This window comes from Leopardus geoffroyi, chromosome C3 (assembly GCF_018350155.1).
Source record: "Leopardus geoffroyi isolate Oge1 chromosome C3, O.geoffroyi_Oge1_pat1.0, whole genome shotgun sequence".
NCBI lineage: Eukaryota > Metazoa > Chordata > Mammalia > Carnivora > Felidae > Leopardus > Leopardus geoffroyi.
The window spans coordinates 71633551-71653172 of NC_059338.1; the positions used below are offsets into that span (position 1 = coordinate 71633551).

General features: G+C 53.3%; 2 long non-coding RNA genes across 7 annotated transcripts; one reads left to right on the plus strand and one right to left on the minus strand.

The window, feature by feature from the left end:
- The first annotated feature begins 1792 nt into the window (after positions 1-1792).
- On the plus strand, positions 1793-14530 carry LOC123585361. Of its 6 annotated transcripts, none has more exons than XR_006706112.1 (7): positions 1793-2477; positions 3537-3716; positions 4891-5492; positions 7621-7833; positions 11364-11869; positions 13714-14026; positions 14122-14225. It is a non-coding gene; the product is annotated as an uncharacterized LOC123585361 (long non-coding RNA). The 6 variants fall into 6 exon arrangements; XR_006706111.1 differs by lacking the exon at positions 1793-2477 and having other exon boundaries at positions 2942-3716; positions 11364-11496; positions 11763-11869; positions 14122-14530; XR_006706110.1 differs by lacking the exon at positions 1793-2477 and having other exon boundaries at positions 2940-3716.
- Positions 13551-15134, minus strand: LOC123585362. The gene is made up of 2 exons (XR_006706116.1): positions 14480-15134; positions 13551-14286 (listed from the first exon to the last, which is right to left on the minus strand). It is a non-coding gene; the product is annotated as an uncharacterized LOC123585362 (long non-coding RNA).
- Between the last annotated feature and the right edge of the window lie 4488 nt (positions 15135-19622).

A 19622-nucleotide genomic window follows, 5' to 3' on the forward strand; every position in this document is an offset into this window, starting at 1 on the left:
ACGCTTAACCGACTGAGCCACACAGGCTCCCCAAGACTTGGTTGTAATATTTAAAACTACAAGCGTGAGGGGCCCTTGGGCGGCTGAATTGGTTAAGCGTCCAACTTCGGCTCAGGTCATCAACTCGCTTTTGTGGGTTTGAGCCCCATTGGGCTCTGTGCTGACAGCTCAGAGCCTGGAGTCTGCTTGGGATTCTGTGTCTCCCTCTCTCTCTGCCCCTCCCCACTCGCTCGCTCTTGCTCGCGCACTCTCTCTCTCTCCCAAAAATAAACGTTAAAAAATTTTAAGCAAAACATGAGCATGAAGACATATAATCCCCCAGGAAAATGCTCAGGACCTGTTAACTGAAACTGTTCCTGGAGAGATTAATATAGTAACGGGGGTCAAGATGGAATGCCATCTGTGGACTGTCAGGTCCAATACAGACCTTGTGGGTGGGGTGTCTTTGCTCTTCTCTTGGCTGCGGGCCGACGTGAGGTTGCTGTTGCTGTGTTTTAGGTGTAGACTCAGCTGTACACACCATGGGCTCCGGGCATGACAGGTCATCGGACGTCAGTGCCACGTGTGTCCCAGCTGGCCCTCAGAGCCGACCTGTTGCTTGCCCTGGGGCCTTACACGATGCAGCCCAGCCTTGTGTGTTTTCTTACAGTTACAGATGAAGGCGGGGCCATGGGAGATGGTCACGATTCCAAGCTGTCCGGGTGAAAGATAAAGTTGCCCTATGAGATAACAGAATAGTTTTGGGAAGAAAAGGTGGCCTTTGCTGGGCGGGTTGTGATTTTTGTTCACAAGCTGGCTTGGCTCTGGTAATAGTTTAGTCTGATCGAGCCCCCCCCCCCCCCCCCGCCCCGCAGTGTCGAGAATGGGACCGGGGCAGCGTGTGCGCACAGACACGCACAGGCGGCCTGGAGCAAGGGCTTTGGTGTCAGACTGGAGAAGGAGACGGAGGAGGTGATCTGATCTTATCGCTTCTGCGTGCAGTTTCAGTTTCTTCCCACCAAAGACATTGTTTCAACGTTGGCTTTGCGTTTCTCCCCTTGGGAGTCACGTTGAAAGATTTCTTTGATTAAAGGAAGGAGAGAATACTGAACAGATGAAGCTAGAAACTCAAAGAAGTAGAAAGAAAAGGAACCAAACCCCCCAAATCAGGGAAGATGGGGGGAACACCAGGTTTGAGTCTTTTATTTGCTGTTACTGTTTCATTTTTAAAGGCACAGTCTTCAGTATGTTACATTTTTTTATTTGGGTAACCCCTGGGCCTTTCTTAGTTTGCATGTCATTTTGATAAATCTAAAACTAGGTACTTTGTGTTCACCTAAAGTTCGTTTACTTCAAATTTCATAAGGTGTGCTGCTTTTCTGTGTTGTGGGTTGGGATTGGAATCAGTCCTAGGAGGGGTGGGTGTGGTTATTTGCCAGTGTAACCCTTTTGGTGAGTTCTGAGGACCGGCAGCCACAGGCTGGGGGTGTCAGGGCCACCTGGACCTGATCTCACGTCCCAGGTGCCATATTGGTGATGGTCTGCTTAGTATTTTAACGGAAGTTCTAACTATTTATCATGATCCGGAAATGTTCCCAGTAAATGAATGTTATCTGTGGCTTGTAGCAGTGCTTGGAAAAAAGTACATTCTAGGGGCGCCTGGGTGGCTCAGTCGGTTGAGCATCCGACTTTGGCTCAGGTCATGATCTCACGGTTTGTGAATTTAAGCCCCTCATCGGGCTCTGTGCTGACAGCTCAGAGCCTGGAACCTGCTTCAGATTCTGTGTCTCCCTCTCTCTGCCCCTCCCCCACCAGTGCTCTCCTTCTCTCTCTCTTTCACTCTCTGTCTCGCTCTCTCAAAAATAAACATTAAAAATAAATTTTTTTTAAATTGAAAAAAAGAAAGTACGTTCTCCATTTGGAAAGAAAATCCAGGCCAAGAAAATGGTATTATCAGGTGGGGTTTGTTCTCAGTCCCTTTCCTCTGTGGAGGGGGGCTATAGGGATTGTGAGGGGAATGAGGTGAGTGCAGTCAAAGGGGTCCTCAGTGTGGCCTTGGCAATGGAGTTGAGACCTGCACTCCCTGAGTTTACTGAGGCCTTGCTTTGACTCAAGCAGAAGTCAGAATCCAGTGGGATATAGAACAGTTGGTAACGAGTGCTGCTTGGGGACTGGGTGTCAGTGCCTTGCACATTCACGTGACAGCTGAGACAGAGGCCTGAGGTCCAGCCCTCTCTTGGCTGCCCTTGGCCCTTTGTAGGGTTTTTGTTTTAAATAAATGATGTTGTCACAGTTTAATTGTGAACTTGGCAACAATGTAGCCACATCTTTTTCAAGACTAAAACCAAAAATGGTTTAAAAGGCACTAGGTGTTGTTGTCGCTGGCTTTCCTTTACCTCTCCTGTCTGTTTTCTCCCTCTTTCCTGTGTCGGATGATGGTGTAAATAGCTCCCTTTGTCCAGTGGAACAAAGAAAAAAACCTGATGGAAAAGACTGAGGTAGGTTTTGCTTTTGAAAAGCGTGGTGCTGTAATGAATACAGGGCTCCGTGACAGGATTTGTGTATCGCTTCATGGGGAAGGGAATGATGTTTTATATTTTTTATTTTTTTTTAATGTTATTTATTTTTGAGAGAGAGAGAGAGAGATGGGCATGAGTGGGGGAGGGGCAGAGAGAGGGGGGAGACACAGAACCCATAGCAGGCTCCAGGCTCCGAGCTGTCAGCACAGAACCCGACGCGGGGCTCGAACCCACAAACCATGAAATCATGACCTGAGCTGAAGTCTGACACTTAACTGACTGAGCCCCTCAGGCACCCCTGGAATGAAGTTTTAGAATCAGGTAGTTTGACTTGTGTTGTTCTAAATACATTTCCATTTTTTAAAAATCATTTTTAAATGTTTGTTTATTTTTTAGACAGAAGGAGACAGTGCGAGTGGGGGAGACAGAGCGGGGCTTGAACCCACGAACCGCAAGATCATGACCTGAGCCGAAGTCGGACGCTTAGTCGACTGAGCCACCCGGGCGCCCCAATACATTTCTGTTTTTGAATGCAGCGCCTGGCCTTGGAGTTCAGGAGCCGTTCAACGTGATGTTCTCCCCGAGCAGTGTCAAGTCGCATCTCCTAGTTTTCTGTCATCTGTCCTGGGGAGGAGACGGGCCGTTCCCTTCATGGTCTGCCATTTGCTGCTTCAACCGTGTCCACGCCCTGAGCGGCCTGGCCACCTCTCAGAGGACATGCGGGTGTGGTGGCCCGCACAGCCAGGCTGCTGATTTGTCCAGGTTGCAGGAACTGGGATTGTTAATGCTGAAATGATCCAAATGCTAAACGTTGCTGAAATTGCACAAAGATGCCTGGCTGGCCAAACAGAAATGCGTGTGGCCCACATGTAGCTCACGGGCCACGGTGTTCGGCCGCTTGCTGCGCGTGGACGTGGGGTTTCTCTCTGTGCCTCATGTTCTGTCCCGACTCTTCTTGTTCTCTCATGGAAAATGGCAGAAAGTTCTGGAAACCTTCATTTTGTGCTGATTTTAATTGTGATAAAATTTACATAACAGAAAATTCATCATTTGAACCATCTGAAAGCATCCAGTTCCGCGGCAGGAAGCACATCTGCAGTCTGGTGTCACGACTGCCTCCGCCTGGTTCCAGAACCCCGTGTTACCTGGAACAGAAACCCCACACTCCTCTCCCCCGCCGCCAGCTCCTGGCAACCACTCTACCAGCTTTCTGTTTCTGTGAGTTTGCCTGTTCTGGATATTTTACAGAGTGGACCGTACGATACTTGTCCTTTCGTGTCCACGTTCTTTCGCTTGCCGTGTGTTCGCGATTCACCCACGGTGCAGCGTAGATCAGTACTTTGTTCCTTTTCGTGGCTGAGAATATACCACTTTTCACTTTCCCGTTCATCTGTTGAGGAGCGTCTGGATTGTTCGTCCTCTGGGCCCTTGTGGATGTTACTGCCGTGAACATTCACGTACAGGTGTTTATTTGGACACCATGAGGTGGAGTTGTGGGTCTCGTGATTCTGCATTTGCCTCACAGAGGAGCTGCCCGGCTGTTTCCTAAAGTGGTTCCACCAGTTTTCATTCCTACCAACGGTGTGCAAGGAACTGTTTTCCCTACACCCTTGACAGCACTTGTCATTTTCTGTCTTTTTCATTCCTGCCATCCCACCGGATGTGTAGTTCTGGGTGCGGAGGACTGGCTGTGTATGCCTGGCTCGTGTTTGGCGGGTGACCCGGTGCCGGGTCTCCCCCGACGCAGCCCCACTGGCACGCGTGTTTGGGTGGCAGTGAGGTGATGCCCTGTCACCTGCGCAGGCCATTGCACCTGGTCCTCTCTCTGTCTGGTCTGGGGTCTGTTTCTGTATATATTTTCTCACTCTGGTTATTTCTTTAAAAGTTACTTTTGAAGGAGTGTTTTCTAAACCGATGCTTTCCTGGCAGGCATAGTGTTGATGGATCACTTTGCTGTCACTCCTCCTGAAGCCCCAGGAGGTCGGGACAGAGCCACTTTTGTGGCTTCCTTCTTTGTGCTTCGACTGGGGCTGTGCTCATAGATTTGCTCTTTACCAAACATTAGTAAAAAGAGAACAAAGTCCATTGAAAAGATTGGAGACTTCTACAAGATTTTGAATCTTTCCCTGTTTTTGAAACGGCAGCTTGCTGAGTGAGCAGCAGATCCATACATTTATGTATCAGTTTGTGTTTTGTTTTTACTTTTTATTTTTGAGAGAGAGAGAGCACGAGTGGGGGAGAGGGGCAGAGGGAGAAAAAAAGAATCCCAAACAGGCGTGATGGGAGGCTTGATCTCATGACCCTGGTGCATCATGACCTAAGCCGAGATCAAGAGTCAGACGCTCAACTGAGCCACCTGGGCACCCTCAATTTGTGTTTTCGGTCGGCACAGACCACCAAGCCAGTGAAGATAAAAAGCCATCCGGGAAAAAAAGCCATGTAAGCATCGTGAAGCGTGATTCTCGTGGCCAACTTTATAAGCGTCACACGGAGCGTGATGGTGATTCTTGCGAATACGAGAAGGCAGGGGATGAACCTAGTGCCTAGTAGAGACTTCTTCGTGAAGTAAATGGGTGGAGCCTGGATGGGGGTAAGGAACGGTGTTTGTGCCTGGGGTGGTGGAGCCTGGGGGTGCCGTGCGGCTGAAGCCGGAGGTTGGTCGGGCCACTTCTGGCAACGGCCACGAGGGCTCAGACACAAGCCATTTTCCGAGGCCGCAGAAACACACAGCCTCGGCTCGTGAGGCGCACTGACAGGGGCGCTGTGTCCCATCGGGTGCGGTGGGCGCTGCGGGGTGGCGGTGGGCACTGCGGGGTGGCATGTGCTCTCTGGACCCCTGTCCCTCCCTGTGAGCTCCAGCAGGTGGCCCGCCGGTGTGTTCCCTGTGTTCTGGGGCCGGGGTGCAGGAGGCCCTCAGTGGACATGAGGTGGTCCCCGAGGACGGAGCCCTGCAGGCAGTGCCGCACAGCACCCACGGAGAGAGCACCACGGCAGGTAGACACAAGGCAGGGAAAGGGGTGAAAATGAAAAGCAAACGAGAAATCAAAGGCCAAGCATCGGGAAGGAAAGGGCCGCAAGGGCTTGAGGAGGAGCCCTGGAGCAGGGCCTCGACCTGATGGGGCGGAGGGCAGCGCGGAGTAGGCGCGGTGCGGAGGGCCTTCTCTGGGAGTGAGGAGCTGACCGCTGCCTGCCGGAAGAGTGGTAGAGATCGCGGGGAGGAGTGAGACAGGTGGGAGGAGGGCGGAGGAGGGGTACAGGAGGGGTGGTGGGGGGAGGCGGGGCGGGGCGAGGGAGGAGCGCTGGGGTGAGGGCGGGGTGGGGCAGGGTGGAGGGGAGGTGGAGACGTGGCGGAGGGTGGGGGGGAGGTGGCGGGATGGGGCGGGGCCGAGGGGAGGCGGGGGCGTGGCGAGGGAGGAGCACTGGGAGGGGCGGGGCGGGGGAGGAGCACTGAGAGGGGGCGGGGCGGGCGAGGGAGGAGCGCTGGGAGGGGGCGGGGTGGGGCAGGGTGGAGGGGAGGTGGGGGCGAGGCGAGGGAGGAGGGCTGGGGCGGGGCGGGGCGGAGGGGAGGAGGGGGCGAGGTGAGGGAGGAGCGCTGGGAGGGGCGGAGGGGGGGTGGGGGCGTGGCGAGGGAGGAGCGCTGGGAGGGGGCGGGGTGGGGCGGGGCGGAGGAGAGGCAGAGCCCACGCCCACCTCAGGCCGTTGCGTGGGTGCGGAGCACTGTTAACGTCCAGTGGAGGGAGCCCTACCTGCCGGCGGTAGGGCCTTGGGGAGGCGTGAGGGATGACTACAGAATGTTCTAGTGGAGGCGCCGCTCTTGAAATGAAGGTTTTGTGGCTCTGCTGGGTTGGGTCGGCCTGGTGGCGTGCACCGCCATTCCGCAGTGGCACGTGAGCTCGCAGGAGGGCGACAACAGCATCACCGGCCAGGCGAGGTACAAGGGGCTGTGGATGGACTGCGTCACGCAGGGCACCGGCGTGTTGAGCTGCAAGATCGGCCACACAGGCCACCTGATGGCGGCGTCCCGGGGGCTGGGCTTCCTGGCCACACTCGGACACGATGGGCACGAGGTGTGCAAGCTGCAGGGGAGAGGACCAAGTGAAGAAGGCCCGGATAGCCATGACGGGAGGCATTATTTTCATCGTGAAAGGCCCTGCTGCCTCCAACAGGACAGCTTGTTCTGGCGTGGCCACCAGATTGTCACAGACTTTTTTTTTTTTTTTTTGAGAGAGAGAAAGAGCAGGGGAGGGGCAGAGGGAGAGGAAGAGAGAGAAGCTTATGCAGGCGCCAAGGCTAACACAGGCTCGATCTCAGGACCATGAGATCATGACCTGAGCTGAAATCAAGAGTCAGGTGCTTAGGGGCACCTGGGTGGCTCAGTCGACTAAGCGTCTGACTTTGGCTCAGGTCATGATCTCGCATTCGAGCCCCGCGTCGGGCTCTGTGCTGACAGCTCGGAGCCTGGAGCCTGCTTCGGTTTCTGTGTCTCCCTCTCTCTCTGCCCCTCCCCCCACCCACACTCTGTCTCTCTCTCAAAAATAAGTAAACACCAAGAAAACCCTTTTTTAAAAAAAGAGTCAGATGATTAACTGAGTCACCCGGGCACCCCTGTCACAGACTTTTATAAACCGGTGCCCCCCATGAATGTTAGGTACAAGCTTCGTCCTGCTGTCTTCATTGGCTGGGTGGGGTCTGCCCTGGTCATTCTGGGAGGTGCGCTGCTCACTTGCTCCTGTTCCGGGAGTGACAGCAAAGATGGGTACCGGGTACCCCGCTCCTACCCTAAACGCAACTCTGCCACGCAGTATGTGTGAGCTGGGACCCCCTGGCCCGGCCAGGGAGCCTATGGTGTGCCCAGCGGGTACCTGAAATGACCTGGGGCAGAGCTCAGCCCGTGGGCAGGGTGCGGAGCAGGAGCCTCGTCACCCCTGCCCTGCACACCACGTATAGTGCCCCTGGAGGGTTGGGTGAGGGAGACACAAAGAGGAGAGGCTGTGCTTTTTACACAGGAATAAAAAGGTATGTTTTGGGGGGGAAATGGAGAACCACCACTGATGCACCTGTTCCGTGGCTGCATTGCTTCTGGCCAGTCCTTGATGAGCTCCGTCCTGTTACGATCTTTCAGTGAGGAACGCACAGTACACGCGGTAACACAGGACACAATTCACAATACAAGAAGAAGGGACTTGCTGAAGGTCACATGGCCACTAAGCAGAGGATCAGACGGCGGCTGCCAGCAGCCACGTGTGGCTTTGAACCCGAGATGTGGCCGGTCCCCATGGAGTTGCGTTGTGGGCGTAAAATGCATGCTGACTTCGAAGACTCACTAGGATACAAAGTATGAACTAATGCATCAGTTTTTTATGTTGATGACACATTGAGATGACACTGTTTGGGGTATATTGTTTAAAATTAAGCATGTTTTAAAAATCCCATTCACATTCTTTTGGCTTCTAGACCATTTAGAATCCACATATGGCTGTCACGTTTGCGCTGGGCGCACCAACTCACACCCCGTGAAGGTGGGGCGGGGGCCCTAGTGCAGCCGTGGCCTTCGGGGTCCCAGCAGTCTCCGTCTCTCTTGGTATGGGCTCTCGCCTTCAGCAGCTGTTTGGGGGACATGACGTAAATATCCTGAGCCTTGTTTCTTTCATCTGCGGAGCAGGGCCAAGTGTGAGGGTGCATGTGAAGGGCTGTGGGGGGTGAAGGGTGTCTTTCGGTGTGCGATCGATTGCCTTTCCCTGACGGCTGAAGACGTTGATCTTTTCATGAGCTTGTTGGCCATTTTTACATCTTCTTTGGAGAAATGTCTGTTCAGATTCTTTGTCCATTTTTCATCGGCTTATTTGTCATTGTGGAGATGTAATAGTTACATGTTTTGGACACTAGACTCTTGCCAGATATGGGATTTGCAAACAACAGCTCTGTGAGTTCATTCCTGGACTCAGTTTTGCTCCATTGATCTGTGTGTGTGCGTCCTGATGCCAGCACCACACTGCCTCGACTACCGAAGCCCTGTAGTGTGTTGCAAGGTCGGAATGTGTGGGTCCTCCGACTTTTTTTCTCTCAAGATTAGTTTGGCTCTTCTGGGCATCTTGTATCTGGGTTGTCAGTTTCTTCAACGATTTGGGGATTTGGGTGAGGACTGGGTCACATCTGCAGATTGCTTTGGGGAGTGCCGCCCTCTTAGCACAGTGAAGTCCTTCCACCCCATGAACATGGGATGAGTTTCCATTTGTTTAGACCTTCTTTGGTTTCTTTCACCAGTGGTCTGTAGCTCTCAGTGTGTAAGTCTTTTGCTTCCTTGGTTAAATTCTTTCCTAGATATTTTCTTGTTTGGTGATATTGTAAGTTGAGCTGGTTCCTAATTTTCTAGTTGGGTTGTTTGTTATAGGTGTAAACAGACAAAACCGACTTTCTTGTGTTGACCTTGTACCCTGAAACTTGGTTGAATTCACTTACTAGCTCTAATAATGTTCTGATAGATGTTTTGGGGTTTTCCATCATGCCACCTGCAGAGAGAGTTTACTTCTTCCTTTCCAACGTGGATACCTTTTATATCATTTTCTTGCCTATGTGGTCTTTGGTGAGTGTGATTGTTTTTTTATCACGACCGTGTGGGATTTTGGCAGGTGCCTTTTCTGCGCCTGTTTAGAGATCTTACGGCTTTTGTCCTGCCACACTGTCATTCGTAGTCTGAACTTGAAAGCACAGTGACCTCAGCATTCTGATGATGGAATGGTGGGCCTTTGCTAGAACTGACTTCCGGGTTTTAGAAGGATGGCAGGGGAGAATGTGTGCCAACCTTAAATACGCCTGGCACACGGTGGGCTTGCGTGTCCGGCCAGTGGCTGCACGGCTCCTTCTGAATGGTGACCGCCACCAGGGCCTGCCTAGGTGCTGAGAGGCAGCTGCACAGCCGTGTGCCACAGCTTCCAGAGGATAGGTGTCAGTGGGGGGACGGCAGAGCTGGAGGTTGCTGAGGGTGTGCAGGTGGGCTCGCGTCCACGGCGAGACCGGGCGTGCCATGCGCTCTTGGCATGGACACCCGTACGTGTGCTCTCGCTGAGGTCAGCTGCCCGGGAGGCTACCGCGTTTTATGGGAAAGCGTTGGACTGTGAATGTACAACCAAAGAAGTTTCCCAAAATAACTTCTTCAGCACCTGGCCGAAGGAGGTGGTGCAGGTGGCCGTGGCAGCCGTCCTGGACCCACCACACCAGGGCTGGGTGCCATCGGCTGCTGCCTCTCGCAGCCTCTTGACCTCTGAGGCCACCCGGTTCTCTCAGGAAGGCCTAGTGCTCTTTGGATGTCCCCCTGACTGGCCACTGTCTTTCAGGGGAGCTGGAGAGGCAGGCAGAGGGCATGGGGCCACCTTGCTTCAGGTGCACCTGTGAGGGTGGCCACGGCTGCCACAGAGCGGGGGATCGCAGGAGCCCAGGAGGGGCACTTTCTGGCCCCCGGAAAACGGAAAGCTTTGGCGGGAAGCTCTTTGAAGATAAGGTGCTACGTTTTTATTTCTTTTCTCAGTAAAAAATATTGAGTTACGCGTGGGTCAGCACTAACCTGGGCATCCAGCTGAATCACATTTTTCGTACATGCTCGCCCATGGGACTCCCCCAGAGAAAGAATATTCTGGGCCTGTTCCCAGGCTTCCTTTGGCAGGACACCTGTGTGGCTCTGTCCCTGGATTGCTGACCACTGCATGGTGGTGTCCTCCACTGCATGAACACACGTGACTCTGTTTCCCTGTTGGCATTCAGACCACCAGCCTGAACAAGCACCTCAGGACACGGTGGACAGACAGCCTGACCGCCAAAGAGCTCTGTATCTTCAAGGCCAGCGTCTCTCTGCAGGAGCAGCTGTGGGCGCTGAGTACAGGGGAGCACGTCCCCACCCGTCAAAGGAGAAGGTGTCCTGGCTGTGCGCTGGTGCACGGCTGCTTGGTCCGGGGGAGGATGCTGCACGGCCAGCGTCCAGGGAAGGAGTGGAGCCTGTCCGGCCCGAGGGGACCGTCCACGATCGAGCCGAGTAGGAAGGGTCGGGATGTGCCTGTCTCAGCTGAGTGGCCAGCGGGACCCCAGGCCTGGTCGCCATGCCTCCCTTGCGGGGCCTGCTGCTCCCGGGCGCCTCTGCTCAGCACCCCCTCCCTCATTGTGTCAGTCTTGCAGCCGCACAGCCTCGCCTCTCAGCACCGTTGTTTCTGAAGCGCTGCCACCCCCTCTGCGCGTCCTTCCTGAGCACCAGCCAGCTGTAATCCAAAGACGGCGGGGCGGCGGGAAGTCCGGGAACATGTTGGAGAGAACACAGAGTGCTGGCCTGATGGGTGTGAGGCGGTGTCTCACTGTGGGTTTGATTCGCACCTCCCCTGTGGTTAATGATGCTGGGCATCTTTTCTGTGCCTATTGGCCATTTGTCGGTCTTTTTGGAGAAATGTCTCTTCAGATTCTTTGTGCATTTTTTAAGTTTATTTTTTGAGAGAGAGCAGGAGCAGGAGAGGGGCAGAGAGGGGGACAGAGGATCCGAAACAGGCTCCAGGCTCCACGCTGACAACAGAGAGCCCGACATGGGGCTTGAACCCATGAACTGCGAGATCATGACCTGAGCCGAAGTCAGACGCTTAACCGACTGAGCCCCTCGGGTGCCCCATTTTTGTGCACTTTTCAGCTGGGATATCGTTTCACTGTTGATCTGTAAGGGCTCATTCTTCATTCTGGGTACAAGTCTCTTTTCAAACATATGATTTGAAAATACTTTCTCCCATTCTGTGGGTTGCCTTTTCACTTCCTTGATAGTATCTTTTGAAGCACAAATTTTTAAAATTTTGATGAGGCCAATTAATCTTTTTTTGTTGTTGCTTATTCTTTTAGGTGTGGTGCTTAATAGCTTTGCCTAACCCAGGGCCATGAAGATATATCCCCAGTTGCTTACAAGTTTTATAGTTGCAATGCTTCCGTGGAGGTTATTGATACATTTTGAGTTAACTTCTGTATGTGGTGTGAGGTAAGGCTCCAGCTCCATTCTTTTGCACGTGCACGTGCAGCTGTCTCAACCCCGTTTGCTGGAAACACTCTCCTCTCTCCACTGAGGGTCGTGGCCCCTGCTGAGGGCCAGGTGGCTACACGTAGGTGTTTGGGTCACTTCCGGACCCTAGTCCTGTGCATGTTTATCCGTGTGTGTGTCCTCATGCCAGTGCCACAATGTCTTGATTCTTGTAAGTTTTGAAGTCAGTAAGTGTGAGTTCTCCAACTTTGCTTTTCTCTTTAAAGGTTCTTTTGGCTCTTTGGGGTCGCTGAAGTGTCACCTGAACTTGAGGGTTCAGCCAGCTGGGATTCTGGTAGGGATTGCCTTGAATCTGATCGATTCGGGAAGTATTGTAAGTATTTTCATTTTTGCTGCTGTTGTAAATGGAATTGTTTTCTTGATTTCATTTTTTGGGATGTTTGTTGCCAGCTCTGTTGGGGTCCCCAAGACCACCCTAGTTCAGTGACTCACTAGCAGGCCTCCCGGGACCTGGCGCCACTAAGATGGGTTGCGGTGAAAGGAAAAAGGCACGGAGCTCGGAGAGACCAGCTGTGAGCTTCTGGTGCCCTGGGTTCGCAGGCCGGCCCAGATAACTCAGGTGTAGCTGTTCGGTTTCCGAGATGGTCACGGCCCCCACCCCACATTCACTTTCATTGTTACAGATTTGGAGCTCGTGTTCAGTCATCATGACTTGGCATTTCCTCAGTCACCCTTGTGTCTCCCCCAGACCCTTTCGTCTGGGTTTTGTGCACGGGGGACAAAAGCATGTCCACAGAAAAACATTTCCAGGGCTTGGGCAGGACAGAGTGCTCAATTTCCACAGAAGTTCTAAACGCGCGTGGGTCTCTTCTTCTGCTGACCCAGGGAGTGGCCGCATCTGACAGTCCCCCGCCCGACTGCGTGTGTGCAGCAGGGGCAGCTCAGATGGAGGCCAGCGCTCCCTCCCCCTCTGCACAGTGCACTTACCTGCAAAGTCCAAGGTCGAAAGGTGAGACGTGTGGAGGCCGTGCCCACCTGCTCTGGCAGATGTGCAAGACTCTGGTGGGGATGCACTCAGGCTGTGTCTGGAGCACACAGCCCATCACACTTGATCTCTGTTGGCCCCTCCAGAACACAGGCCTTCTCCTGTGGGCTTGTCCAGCCGCAGCCCTGACGTTTGTGCAGTTTAGCACCCCACGCGCTGGTGGCCTGAATCTGCATCGTCCCCGGGTCTGAGGCCTGCCTGGGGCCTTCTGTCAGCCCTGTTCTGCTGAGGCTGAAACTCCCACAGCCACTAGTGTCTGGTCTCTGCTTGGGGGCCAATCCGGACAAGACCTTTGAATTAGGATCCCAAGCGGATGGGCGGCTTTCCTTCCGCGGCGGCACAGCAGAGACCCTGTGAGTCCAAGCACAAGGCTTTCCCCGGCCCTCATTAGCGTCTGTCCAGAGGTCAGAACCCGCCTGCTCACAGAGACACGCCTCAGGCCAGAGAGTCACCGCCAAGGGCTCATCAGCCGCCCCACCAGCTTGTCAGACTCAAGTGTGTCTCCGTTTGCAGGGAGCACCTGTGTCCCCAGAGGCTCCAGTAGGGGAAACGATGGTAAAAAGCCATCATTTAGGGAGACTCGAGTTTCCAATACTCAGCTTAAATTCTGACCCTCCCACTGGCTGCACGACACAAGGCCGTGGGGTTCCACTAATGCTTTTTCTTGGCACTTTTTCTGAGTGGGACGATCCCTTTAGCATTTATGAAGTTACCAGCATTTAACGTTTTGTATCAATATTTTACTACACAGGTGGATGCAGTAGCCACAAAATAAAGTCATTACAAAAATTCCATTTTTTTTCTTTTTTTTTTTAATGTTTGTTTATTTTTGAGAGAGAGAGAGAGCATGAGCAGGGGAGGGGCAGAGAGAGAGGGAGACACAGAATCCGAAGCAGGCTCCAGGCTCTGAGCCGTCAGCACAGAGCCCAACGCGGGGCTCGAACTCGGGAATGGCACGATCATGACGTGAGCTGAAGTCGGCACTTAACTGAATGAGCCACCCAGATGTCCCAAAATTCCATTTTTTTCTTACTGAAAATTTACTCACACCCCTAACAGTTACGGTCTTTCCAGGGCTAACCTCACAGCTTCTGGGAAGATCCCAGCTGGAATAGGAGGTGGAGGGGGGGGGGCGGGACGCAGCAGCAGTCTTATCTAAAACTTTGTTCCAGGCCAGGGACCTGATCTAACATTGCTTCTCCCACTCGGAGAGAAGGGCAATGCACACTTTGAACATTTTCGGCCCATCCGAAGCCCACTCTTGGGAATTCAGGACGCTTCCTCCCACCCACCTGGAGAAGAGGAGCCCAAGCATCACCTGCGTGGCACTGTCCCCCTCCCGGTAGCCAGGGGACCCAAGCCCGCTCTCCTGGGACTGGATCTGTCATTTCCGGGTCCCACAGGTAACTTGTACCCTCACTACAGACAGCAGCTCAGCCAGTGTTTCACGCCACGGACGATTTCACGGCCACCCGGGCACCAGAGGTATGTCCCGCCTCACCCCTTCATCCTTCCTTTGCAAAATAATGCTCTCCACACGAGTCGGTGAGTCTGAGCGCTAGGGAATCCCGCGTTTACAGCCACCCTGTCAAGGGTCCCCAGGAGCACTTCTCACTGTGGTGATTCTGTAGGAGCCCAGGACTCAGCACAGAGTCACAGCCGTGACTTCATGCAGCGAAATGATACAAAGCAAGCTCAGCAAAGGGAAGAGATGTGCCAGCTTGCGGAGTCGCACAGGACGTGATCTGCAACGACACGCGTGGGACACCGTCCACCAGGACGCTCGCTAGACGCTCGGCCCCCGGAGCGTTCGCAGGGCTGGGCACATAGGCGCCCTCCGCCTGGCACGCACCAAACTTCCGGACGCCCGGAAGGAAAGCGGGTGTTCGGCGTAAAGTGCGTGCGTGTGGACACTCCGGGCCCGGGGAGCCCTCTTACCAGCCAGGGTGGCGCGGTGCAGCCCTGGGGGCACGGCCTCTCCAGGGCAGTCAGGCCAGCCGTGCTGCCCCCCTGCCCGCCTCATGGGCCCAGCGGCTGGCAGCGCTGCTTCTCTCCCTCGTTAGCGCTAGCGCAGTTCTAGTGGGTTCCTCGGGACTTAGAAGCACGTCACCTGCAAACGGTTACTTCTTCCTTTCCAGTCTGGTGCCTTTATTCCTTTCTCTCATCTGAGCGCTCTGGCTGGGCCTCCTGCTCGGTGTCCACCCAGGCAGCCGAGTCCCGTTCCGGAGGCCACTGCCAGCGCCGGCTCTCTCAGATGACGTTTACCGAGTGGAGGACGTCCCTTTCTGTTCCTAGTTTGCCCAGATTTAGGATTTCGTGGAAGGGGGCTGGATTTTGGCAGATGTTTTTTGTGCGTCTCCTGAGGTGCCGTGTATTTCTTTTTCCCGTTGGTAGGGTGCGTTCCGTTCACTGCCTGTCAGGGGCTAAGCCATTCTCGCGTCCTTGGGACGAGTCCTATTTGGTCGTGGTGTAGCCTTTCTTATATATTGTTGGATTTGGTTTACTAGTGTTGTTTGGAGAATTTTTACTTCTTATTTACAGTGGATACTGGCCCACGGTTTTCTTGTGATGTCTTTGGTTTTAGTATCAGGGTAATGCTGGTCTCTGAGTTGGGAAGTGTTCTCTCCTTTTCTGTTTTGTGAAAATTTGTGAAGCATTAGTGTTCATTCTTAAAAATTTTTTTTAAATGTTTATTTTTGAGAGAGAGAGAGAGAGAGAGAGAGAGAATGCATACAAGTAGGAGAGGGGCAGAGAGAGGGGAAGACACAGAATAGGAAGCAGGCTCCAGGCTCTGAGCTGTCAGCACAGAGCCCGATGTGGGGCTTGAACCCACGAACTGCGAGATCATGACCTGAGCCGAAGTCAGACGCCTACCCGACTGAGCCCCCAGGGGTCCTGGTGTTCCTGCTTCTTTAACGTGTTTTGTAGAATTCGCCAGTGAAGTCATCTGGGCCTGGGCTTTTCTTTGCGGGAAGTTTTTAAATTGCCGATTCATCCTCCTTACTTGTTATAGGCCTTTTGGATTTTCCATTTCTTCCCGCATCAGTTTTGGTGGTTCGCATCTGTTCAGCTAGTCCCTCTCTCCTGGACTATCTAACTTGTCAGCATACTTGCTCCTGGTTTGCCCTTCTCACCCTTCCTGTTTCTGTACCGAAGTGTTCCCTTTGTTCTTCGTTGCCATGGCTGTGGTTCTGGAAGCTTTCTCACTGTGACGAGTGTCCTCACAGGCAGAGGGGAGTTTCTCATAGTGGGATGTGTGTAAAGGAATGCCAAGTGGTTAGACCACAGGACATTCATCTGAATAAGGCTGCATGCGCTCCTGACCTTCGGATCCCCAGAGGCAGCTGCTGGAGGCTTCTGGTCTGCCCCCCCTCCCTCTGTTCTCCCCCTAGTGCCTTCTGTCCTCCCTCTGCCCTCAGGCACCTTGGCATTTTCACCTGTGCTGTCCTGGCAGTCGTCCCAGAGCAGCCCCTGGACACGGAGCCCACACTCCTTAACTGCCTGGGGACAGATGCCCACTTTCCAAGCTGCTCTGTCGCAGTGTCTCTTCACACCGCTCCGGCAGCACGTCCACTCGTACCCACATCCAGGCACATTTGAACGTGAGTTCCTGGAAGGAGGACTGGGGTTGAAGCCCATGTGCACTGCTGTCGTCTGCCCTGTGCCATCCCAGGGCCGCGTGTACCCAGCATCTCTCAAGGAGTGTGGAGCAGGGTAAGGGGGCCTTAGTTGCCACACGTTTGATTTTCTTATAAAAGGTGGAACAGGGTGGGGGGTGCCTGGGCAGCTCAGTCGGTTGAGCTCAGGTCACGATTTCGGGGTTCATGTGTTCATCCCCACATTGGGCTGGCTGCTGTCAGTGCAGAGCCTGCTTCAGATTCTCTGTCTCTGTCTCTCTCTCTCTGCACCTCCCCCGCTCAGACTCTCTCTCTCTCTCTCTCAAAAATAAACACACATACACACACAAGGTGGAAGGGGGCTGAGCATCTTCTCAAGCGTGGAAAGGCTTTTCTGTTTGCCCCTTTGCCTGTCGTGTTTCAGATGCCTGCACTGTCCCTTTCTGTGAAGTCAAGTCTGGAATGACTCTCCCTCCATCCTGTGGAGGGCTCTTTGGTGGCGCAGGCAGTGGCCCTGCGGCCCCGGGGCTTCACCCTCCACTCTGGGAGGGTGGCAGCGAGGGAGGCGCGTGGGCCGACGCCTTACCTGGCCGGTGGGCGGGCCAGGGGCCAGTTTGGGAAGTGTGGCCCTTCTTTCGCCAGATTCCTACAGAAGCTGGGGGAGCGGCTCACGAGACTGAGCGTGCAGGCCACAGACAAGGAGGGAAAGCAGGCGGCCTGGGTCAGCGTCGTCTGGGTTCCTGGGCCCCCACAGTCAGCACAGGCCCTTCGTAGGATGGGCACCTCTCTGACTAGCATGCCTGTGACACCAAGTCCCCTGTCACCTGTCTTCCTTCCCCGAGAACTGTGGAACAGTATAAGGCCAGAAGGGGGACAGGGAGCCCCGTGTGGTGTGGTGACCCTGAGCATCAGGCTTCCTGTGTCCACCCACCCATGAGGCGCCCAGCCCGCTGGCCAGGTGTGAGCATGGCCGGGTCGCCCATGAGGCCCGCATGGTGGATACTTGGGCTGTGTCTGGGGAGGCTGGCCCCAGTAGGGCCAGTAGGCCCCTCTGCACCCCTGGAGGGGTGGCTGTGCTGTAGTGGAGACAGGGAGAGAGAAGTGGGGCTCATCCCATGCAGGGCTCGAACTCACGAACCCTGAGATCATGACCTGAGCTGAAGTCAGACACCCCAGCGACTGAACCACCCAGGTGCTTCTATTTATTTATTTTTAAAGTTTATTTATTTTGAGAGAAACAGAGATAGCACAAATGGGGAAGAGTCAGAGAGAGGGGGAGAGAATCCCAAGCAGGCTCTGCACTGTCAGCACAGAGCCTGACGCAGGGCTCGAACTCATGAACCGTGAGATCGTGGCCTGAGCCGAAACCAAGAGTTGGACACTTAACTGACTGAGCCCCCAGGAACCCCTATATTACACATATTTATCAAATATTAGTCTTACACCCCTTCCCAACTGTAGGAGGATCTCAGAGCATTTACACCCCCTTCTAGCAGACGTGCTTTGTTGTTTAGTGTTTCAGTCGACGTCCCTCTTCGATACATGTGGTGCTTGGACCTAGTTCATATCAGTCGTTTGGTTTGCTCACCGCTCCACCTCGTGTCGAAGACCATTATTCTATCATTTGCCTTCGTTTTGCAGGGTAAACTGGAGAGGCTGTTTCAGTCAAAGCTCCAGTGATAAACTGTCTTATATTTTATGTGTCTGTAAATGTCCATGTTCACTTTCTTTATGAACAATAATTTTGCCGGGCATGCAGTTCTAGGGGTCTCCTCCCAGCACGTCAAAGGCACCAACCAACTGCCGCCTCTGTTGCTTTGAGAACTCGACCGATGGTGTGACCATGGCTGCTTTGTGGGTGATTGAGTCTCTTGGACATAAAGATCTCTTCTTGCTGGTCTGTGCTTTCACTGTGTTGTGTTTAGGTGTGGATTTCTCTTTATTTATGCTGCTTCCTCCATCATGCTTCCCAGACCTGGGAATTTATGTTTTTCATTAAATAAAGAAAAGCTTGTAGGAATACTGTAAATGGGGTTCCAAAACAGTTCAGTCCTGTGAAGCGCAGCATCTCGTCCTCATGAAGAATGGAGCGAGCCTTCATACATGCCAGCCCCCTCCAGGCTCTCAGCTGTGGATTGGCACTACTCGTTTGCAGTTGCCCTTTATGACTTAACTATCGAAGGTGATGGTTTTGGGTCTTGAGGGTGGCTGGAACTTCCAGGCTGTTGGTAATGATTTCAATGTCCTTTTCCTATCGTTGATTATTTTGTTGGCCCAATTATGGGGAGACTGGACTGGTTAAAATTGGGAGTGCAAACACTCATCTTCCCCTGGTGGGGTTGGATGACGTCTGCCTGCCTGACCTACCTTCACCTCCATCCTTAACCTTGTACAATATGAGAGCTTGAGCTTGGCTGGAGCAGAGGGACCAGGTGGGCTGTGGCAGCCAGCCGCTGATGAAGTTGGAATTTGCCTAATCGTGAGGCTTGTCACTGCAGGCCCTCACTGGGTGTCCTCTCCTTCACTCTCTCCTCCTGGGGCTCCTGTCAGGTCCATGCCAGACCTTATTCTGCTTTACAAATCCTTTAACATTTCCTTTATATTTTCCATCCCCTTGTGTGTGTGGTATTCTGGATTTCCTTGGATGTATCTTCCACTACACTAATGCCTTCTTCAGCAGTGTCTAATCTGCTATTTAACCTACCCAGTGAATTCTATCAACAATTATACTTCTAATTTCTAAAAGTTGTCTTTTAAAAACTGTGCCTGCTCATACCTGATAGCCTTTTATTGCTTTCTCATTCCTGTACACACTTCATACAGAACTACTCCCTTGCCTGCATTATCTGGTAATTTCATTATCTGAATTCTGAGGTTGATGTGCACTATTTGCTGTTTTCTTTGACCCTCATTCAGTGAGAGCTTTCTGTGTGCCTGGTGATCTCTGTAGGCTCACTGCCTGACTTTATAAACAGGAACACTACAGATCTAAGTAGGGGAAGCTTTCCTCCACTGGTATCTGAGAGGTACCATGAACCTGGGACCCTTCAGCCTATCTGAGGACCTTGGCTCAGCATGGGAGTCCCACGCTCGGTTTCCCACCTCACTGGCCCAAGAGCCAGCAGCTCAATAGCTGTGGTGCCACTGAATACACTCTGAGGGCAATTCTGCCCCTACAGGCTGCACACCCCTGGGCCAAAGCTCACATCTTTTTTTTTTTTTTTTAATTTTTTAACATTTATTTATTATATTACTGAGAGAGAGAGAGAGACAGAGACAGACAGAGCATGAGTGTGGGAGGGGCAGAGAAAGAGGGAGACACAGAATCCGAAGCAGGCCCCAGGCTCTGAGCTGTCAGCACAGAGCCCAACGTGGGGCTCAAACTCACAAACCAGGAGATCATGACCGGAGCCAAAGTCAGATGCTCAACCGACTGAGCCACCCAGGCACCCCTAAAACTCACA